Source organism: Halyomorpha halys, unplaced genomic scaffold (genome assembly GCF_000696795.3).
Source record: "Halyomorpha halys isolate HHAL.00 unplaced genomic scaffold, Hhal_1.1 Scaffold100.1, whole genome shotgun sequence".
NCBI classification, from domain to species: Eukaryota; Metazoa; Arthropoda; class Insecta; order Hemiptera; family Pentatomidae; genus Halyomorpha; species Halyomorpha halys.
The window spans coordinates 56,231-64,384 of record NW_027112088.1 but is presented as its reverse complement, the minus strand read 5'-3'; positions in this window follow the sequence as shown (position 1 = coordinate 64,384).

The window sequence follows — 8,154 nt, the reverse complement described above, 5'->3', positions numbered from 1 at the left end:
ATCGATTTGGTTTGTTTTTAGTTTTTCGAAAATATTATAGCCTAACTATAATTGGAATTCTCTGTTGATTTATGGTAATATTTGTTAATTAAATTTTGATTTCCATATATTTATTTATTACTTTAGATGAACATTTTAAAATATGACAGTTTGACATATCTTACCCACGTTCACACAACACCTCACATTACTTACTTGTCGTGCCATCTTTGGTATGTAATTATATATGTAATTTATTGCCAGTCATAAAAAAATTGATGAGTATTCATAATCTTAGTTCGAAGATGTATTGTTTCACATCCACCATTACTACCACAGGGCAGGGAAGTCATCGGACTGTTCGGCTGGATATCGATGTCTTCTACCTCCTGTTGCATTGCTAGAGCTCTCTCACGAAGTATGCCATGCCATGATTTGATATTTCCTCCCTCCGCCATAACTTCTGTTACAGTGGACGAGGATCGATCCTCTACCCCGAGGTTCGTATCACGCCTACGAGCTCGCTCATGTTGTGAACCGATGATACCCAAGTTGGGAAGTGGAGTTTAATATTGATGGAGCCGCGTACAAGTTGCCCCTGGCTGCATTATCAATGACCCGCGGCACCTCAATTAGCTAAGCCATTCCAGATTGACTCTCCCAACTGCTCCAATCGCTATTTCTCCACCTATTAATTGGATAAATTATTCAGGAATAGTTTAGGGACTTTGGTATGCTCAACGGCGGCTGATCAAACGTCCATTACTGGTTCGTTTCAGCTCTGGTATGTACAGCAACCTGTCGCATTTTCGGTGTGCAGAAATTATGAGCTTAAATTTAGCGTCTTAGCGCCTATTAGTAAAACTGTTTTCGTTCCTTATTATTTAAAAATCAAATAAATATGAGGAATTTTATAATCATTTAAACTTACAGTAATGAATGAGGAAGAATTGACGCGTAGGGGCAGCTAAGTACGTGGGATAACCGATTACAATGAAATCTTTTTGATGATACCAAATCGAAAAATATTAGACTTGTAACCGAGGGTTCTGCGGGATCGGAGCCGAAAAAAAGTATTTTACATAGTTTTATGTTATCGCAAACCGTCTTAACTCTGTATATATTAAATGGTTGTTGTATACCAATCGGTGTTTTTTTTTTTTTTGTTTTTTGTATGTAGAATAAGATCAAAAGATTATTGGTCATATTATATGATTTTAAGGGTGTAAAAAATTACTAAAACCAAAAGTAGCTTTTAGTAAAATTTAAAGTCAAAATGGGTAAATCAAGTCAAATTAGGATTTAGCGTGTTTTAAAACCCTTAAATACTGTTTTTCTCGTAAATCTAAAATTTTAAACTTTTGGAGGATATTTCTTTTGGCCGAAGTCCTACTTTGATGAAATAAATTTAAAATTTCTTACAATTTTATCCAAATCCAACGTAACTATAACAGCTGGAATGCTGAATACCCGCTCTTCCAAGCCAAGTCGATATCTCTTTGACATTATGTCTTCATATGGAAGAAAAAGTAGTTTCAAATAAAGAAACATTTCTCTGACGTTTTATTTTATATCTCCGGTTAAAATTGCTTCTGAAGGTCCAATTTGTATCATTTCGTGCAGTTTAAAGCATACTAAGCCCATTTTAAAGTTTCATGTAGATTAGTAGTGTAAAGTTGAAGTTATCGTCATTTTGTCATTTTCGACTAAAAATTGAAGGCAAAATTGAGCATATTTTTATTTTTTGATAATTACGAAAATTCGTATCCTAGGCTTTTTTAGGGTGCGGAAAACGTATATCAACTTTATTTCTGCCAAAAACAATAGTTTATCAAACTTTGCCATATCAGTTGGTCTAAATTATTTGAATACTGTACTATTACTATAGCATTTTCAGATAATAATATACCAATCTGTTTGGTGGTTAAAAAAAAGCTAGTAAGATTTGTTTTTACCTTCCCAAAAACCATTAAATATGAATTTATCTTACTAATGAAACTACAATTCCATTTATATCTCAAGTGAAAAACTACTATTATTTTATTTATTAAAAAAAATATAACTATCGACACAACAACCATGGAAATATGTAAACATTTATTTTTTATTTAGTTAATTATCACATTTTTTCATATTTTATATTTGTCTATTTTTACTTACGCATAGCGACATATGGAATATATAGATAGTGGAAGTATTTACCATTGTGCAAAATTTCGAACTAGAGCTTTCTACGGAAAAACTGGTTTTGTGATTCCCTGAGTCTAAATAACCACGTCTCGCAAAATGGTGCATTGCATGTAGAATTTATTTTTGGATATTTTTCCCGTTTTTTGGGAAACAATTAAATCTTGTTAGAGATTACGATTAAAAGTTGTATTACACAATTGTTAAAGTTTGATACTTTATTTTGTTAGTTTTTTTTTCTTCAGAACAAATATACCTTAAACTCCAGCTTTGGCCATTAAAGCTCCAACTAACTGGTATGTGTTCAGATTTAAACCCAGAGATACAGCATTTCTCTGGTATAGACTACAGAGTAGGAAATTAGTTTCAAGTTTCCAACAGCATCATTAAGGGATTCTCGCTCCTGTCCATATGAGGTATATTGAGACTTAATCCAGGATGGAAATTGAAATCGGCATCGGTTTCGATTAGGATCGGGACTAGGAAATAAGACATAACTCAGATAGTTGGTAGCGATAGATACGGACCTATTAGAGCTAGGAGGACCATATGCAGGCTGGCAATTAGTAGCCTTCCTGTAGGGATAAGATAAAGGGGTTAGGGATGTGTGAAGTTCGATAAGCAGCCATTCCCGTCCCGCGTAGACCGGATTATCTACTTCACCTTATTCCGAATATCTAGAGCAAATTTGGAAAATCCAGAGCCTAAAACAGTGGTAGGAAAACTTAAGAATTTAAGACAGTTTCGCCATTGAAGGCGTCAAGAAAAAAATATGAGCGCCATAGTTATATTTTAATATATATATGTATTTTAAATATAATTAATTAAATAATCTATTCATCATTATGACAAATGAAATGAACGAAAAATGATCTTTATTCACGAACGAAGTCCAAATAAAATTTTATTATTTATTCTGAAATAAATTTTCCAGTTTTGAAAGAACAAACCAAAAAAAAAAAATAATAGAAATAAATCTAGACATAGGACATGAATACAAATTTTAGTCAGTATAATTCAAATAAACTTTCTATTGAAAAGTCTGGATTTAATTAAGGAAGGGAGAAGATCACAAAAACGAAATGCGGACTGATCAAAAGCTGGTATTCAGTGTTTACTGTTTGGAATTACCAATGTTCGTCCTAAGAAATGTATTAAAAGTAAAATTGTTTATTTGCTTCAGAGAGGGTGTCTGTTCAGGCTTTGTTATAGAAAATTATTTAGCACGTTTACCAGTCATCATTAAGTTCTAAACCTTTCTAGAAGTTGATTAGTTCTATTTATATTGTGTTTGTCTTTCGTGATATTTTTTTTAACGGATGTCCATATCGAACTGATTTCTTTTTCTAAATTTTGATTATGAAGAAGTCAAACAGCGATAAAGTAGGTTTAACTGTTGAGGATAACATATTGGGAATTGTTACATGAAGATATTATTTTAAATCCCTCTGAAGTGAATTAAATAAAACTAATGTATGCAGCAAATGGAAAAATAAAGAATAAAAGTAGTCCTGGTACATCTTGTAAGGCCTACCTTATTTTTTTTATGGTATTAGGAGTAGTGAAGTAAATGGTATGTGATGAACAGTACCATCTTCATACTGATGGCACATGGGCCCCCTAAAGTCCTATGATCGGTAGCGTAGACCAAGCAATTAATTCTGGTAATTTTTTCAACCAATAAAATAGCTGGTTATAAATTTCTTTAGTGGTTACTGTTCATAATCAAATAATTAAGCCTGACTGTCCACTGGAACTGAATCCCATCATAAGTTTTAAGATAATATATATAATATTATGATTAATGATTATATAAATAAGTGTTATTATATATATAAATTATGATAGATGAGGCTAACAAAAAACAATAGAACTGTCCATACTGAACTGTTGAAGGTTCCTATTGGAGTTTTCTTTTCCAAACACCAGTGTAAATTTTTATTGACCAGTGAATATGTTTTATATAAGAGCAGTGTATACAGTTTGAGTGAATAAATATGTAATTTTTTCTGTTTTATTTTCACCAGATCAAAGTACATAAAAATATTTTTTTCTTATGTAGTTGTAGTGTTGTTATTCTGCCCTTTTATTTCTTTTTTTTTCTTGTTATCTTTTTGACAACTCAAAAGGTTTATTTATAGAGACTCATAAGTTTTCTAGAAACTAATAAAGATGAAATTAGTTTTTCAAATAACACAAAAACTATATATCCCTAAAACATTATAACCATTATAGCCTAAAAATAAAACTTTTTATATTATGAATAATATAGGTAATTATGAATAATAATTGGTATTTGTGAGATGATTGTGATATTTTTATCAATGATCAATTCCCTATTTTTTAAAACATTATTTAAATTTTATATATTTTAATGTCTGTTTTGAACCTTAAGGATTTTTATTTAAAATAGATTGCAACAATACACTTTTTTATTATTTTTTTTTTAATATTTATTAGACATTTTTTTCATGTAGATTTATTAATTTAAGTATTATTTATATGTTACACAAATCATTAATTTTTAAAGGTAATCAATCCTTAAACTGATTACTCTTTCTGTGCACTATTTTTGTTTTATTACTGAAATTATTTTATTATCATTAGGTTCAGAAGCTACTGTATGGATGGTGTCTACTGAGTAGAGATGCAGGTGTTGCTGGGAAGATAAAACAAATACAGATTTGAGGTAAGCTTAACTTCAACAATAAATATCAATATAAAGTACTTATTTTTAACTTCAATTCCTAATAATTGTGTTGCTTCAAAATACTTTTAATTTAGCAGAAGAAATAATGGAATGATTTAAAAATGAATGTTAATAAATAACTAATAAAATGTAAACAAAATTCAGAGTTATATCATAGAAAATAATATAATTTTCTACTTGATGATATCCTTTTAAATTAATTTTTAATGAAGGAAAACCAAGACAAATTATGTAGAAGACACTGCAGTAGTTATTTAGTTTATATTATAATATTAATCATAATTGTCTTATTAATTATTGTTATCAACAAATGGGATTTGTAAATATAATATTAAATATAGTCATTATAAAAATTATTCCATTGGTCTGTCTTGGGGTTGGCAAAAAGATAAATAGGCCCACTTGAAAATAAAAAAGTAAGCTGTTATCAATAATAAATAATTATTAAGGAATTTTTAAACTATCGATAAATTGAAAATATATATTTTAAAAAAAGAGGAAAATCTTGCCTTCATTTTATATTTAAAAAATGTGATTTTACACTAAGCAATATTTCTAATCAGAGGGTTTCTCAAAAATGTGTTGCACTTTGAGCACTATGAACCACTTCTGGAGAACAAAAATGTTAATTTAGCATACTTACGTATCCAATCCTCAATTGAACAAGAATTACCACTTCTTTGCACCTATTACAACTAGAGATATTTTGCTGCCGTAGTTTGATAAAATGGGAGTTCAAAAATATTAACTTTATATTAGAACTCATTTTGTCTTGTTATACAATCAAATTATTAGAAACTGATACATAATGAGGTATTATTTATTTCCAACAATATTTCATTAAGTAAAATCAATCATTTGCAATGAAAAATGGTATAGATGGTGTAATGTTTTGGAAGTTTGAGATGCGTTTCAAAATTTAGCATAGTCTTCTTAAGAAAAACCAAAACCAAAAAGGAATTATTCGTTATTTTAAAAAAATACTGAGCCGAGCTAATTTTTTGTTAAAAAAAAATTAAAATTAAAACTGGAAATAAGTATAATTCATACAAGAATCATTTCTTTTTCTTTTTTTTTTATCTAATTTGATTGGTGAGTAATTTTAGATTTGACTCTGAAAAAAATATTTTATCAATATTCCCTAGTGTTTTGCGATGTTTATGTTTAAGTTTGTTCATGTGAGGTCAGATGTAAAGAGTAACTCAGTTGTCAGTGTACAACAATGGGTTCTTTTGTAGGAGTGACTCTCTTTGTTCAAAGTCAGGAGTGGGGGGAGGGGGTAACACATGCTTTATTTTCTTCCTTAGTGGTCCCCAAACTTCTATGAGCAGGGATCCACTGATTTACAAGCACAATAGGTTATGGCTAAAACTCAAATAACATAGTTAATGTACATAAATAATTTAAATATGTTTGCCTAGGGGACAGATATAACATTTCGTGGTTTCTCCAAATGTCTGAGCCCTGAGCTGTTTGATAGCTGTAAATGTTGCAGTTAGGAACATACATGTTTTGAGCGACATGATGTCATCAATTTGGCCACTAAACATTGTTATATATATTTTACTCTCCTGTTGCTTCTTGCAATTTGCAAAAAACTGATATTTTCATAGGGCAAAGGGTTTGTGGCATAAAATTGCTTTAAGTAAATTTTCTTTTCTTTCTCTACCTCTTCTCTAAATATTTTCTCTTTGAAAAATACATACATATACAAAATTATTCAATTTGGATTTGCTATCTCATTTTCATTTTTCAGAGGGTTGTGTTTGAATATTTCTTGTCTTGTTTATATGTCCATCTGTATCCAGTAATTCAGCTGATTCTTGTAAGACTTTGAAAACTTTGTATATAGAGCAGATAATCAGGGATATGATATATATAGGCTACTGTTCACTGGAGATAGAAATTAAATCTGTATCTTGAGGAAGCTTTGTACAATATATTTTCATTGTTTTTTGGATCTACACTTGCAGCTACTTGTTCTAAAATTTGATGAATTTATTTTTTGAAATTAGGCTCCCTAGGTTCATACCAATTAATACAATCTAATCCAAAGAAGTTTTAATCTTTTTGAAAGCACGTCTCATAGTTTTACTTATTTATTTAGTTTCGTTTAAGAAATTGTGATTCAGTTGTATTTGAAACAATATTAGGCAATTGATTAAGCTTTAAGTTATTTCAGGCTCTGATATTTAACATCTGAAAATAAAACGAATAATATTGGAAGATGGTTGACTGACTGTATATACTGTGTATAGTATACAAAAGGAAGATGGTTGACTGAATACATATAGTTGGGTTGGGATGAAGTCAAAAGAACACAAATAGTAATTAAACTATTTATGGTGAGCCAACAGAAAGAATAGGGGAAAAGAAAAAAGGTAAAAAAAGGGAAAGAAAAGGAATAATATTATTTATTCTGTAAAATAAATACTAACAATTATTGTTAATTAACTCTTAAATTGTTAATGAAAAAAGGTTTAAATTATTATTCCAAAATGTTACTTTTTTGTTTAGTAATTCATATATCACATTAATAAAGAGCTGATTGTGAAAATTAACTACATCTTAGCCATTTTGAAATAATGATATACTAATTATTATTAGCTGAGAACTGATAAAAAAATAAAACCCCTCAAACTGGTTTAGTTGATATCTCAAACTGGAAAAATAATATTGATAAGATTTCTCACCAAAAGTATTGTATTCATTTTTTTGTCTATATTAGATTAAAGGAAAGATAAAAGCCCTAAAAATGTACTGCTATTAGTCGGATAAATAAAAAAAAAAATGTTAAATTTACCAAGTAAATTGTCTTCATAGATTTTTTTTCAAACCAAAAAGGAAGGCAGGTTTTGATTTATTAAGCTAAATCAAGACTTATGTTAAAAATATTATCGGAAATAAAAATTTATTATTTCAGTTCCAGAAATGAAGTAAATTAAAAAAAAAAAAAATCTAAACTGACTGATTTGTTTTTAATACTTCATTTCCATTTCTTTGTTTATATAAACAATATAATACGTTATTTAACATTTCTTCCAACTAAAAGACACTTTATTTATTTTTTTAAATAAAAAAAATTTAAAAGCCCACACACTGTCAGCGAACCTAACTCATATGAGCTCAAGTCTACGCTGAAAGGAGTGATAATATATCCTAACACGCCATCATCTTACAGATCTATTGTTCATTTTCTGGAAAGTCATAATGCTAATTTTCACACTTATCAATTACCAGATCAAAGAGCACGACGGATAGTGATTAAACATCTTCAC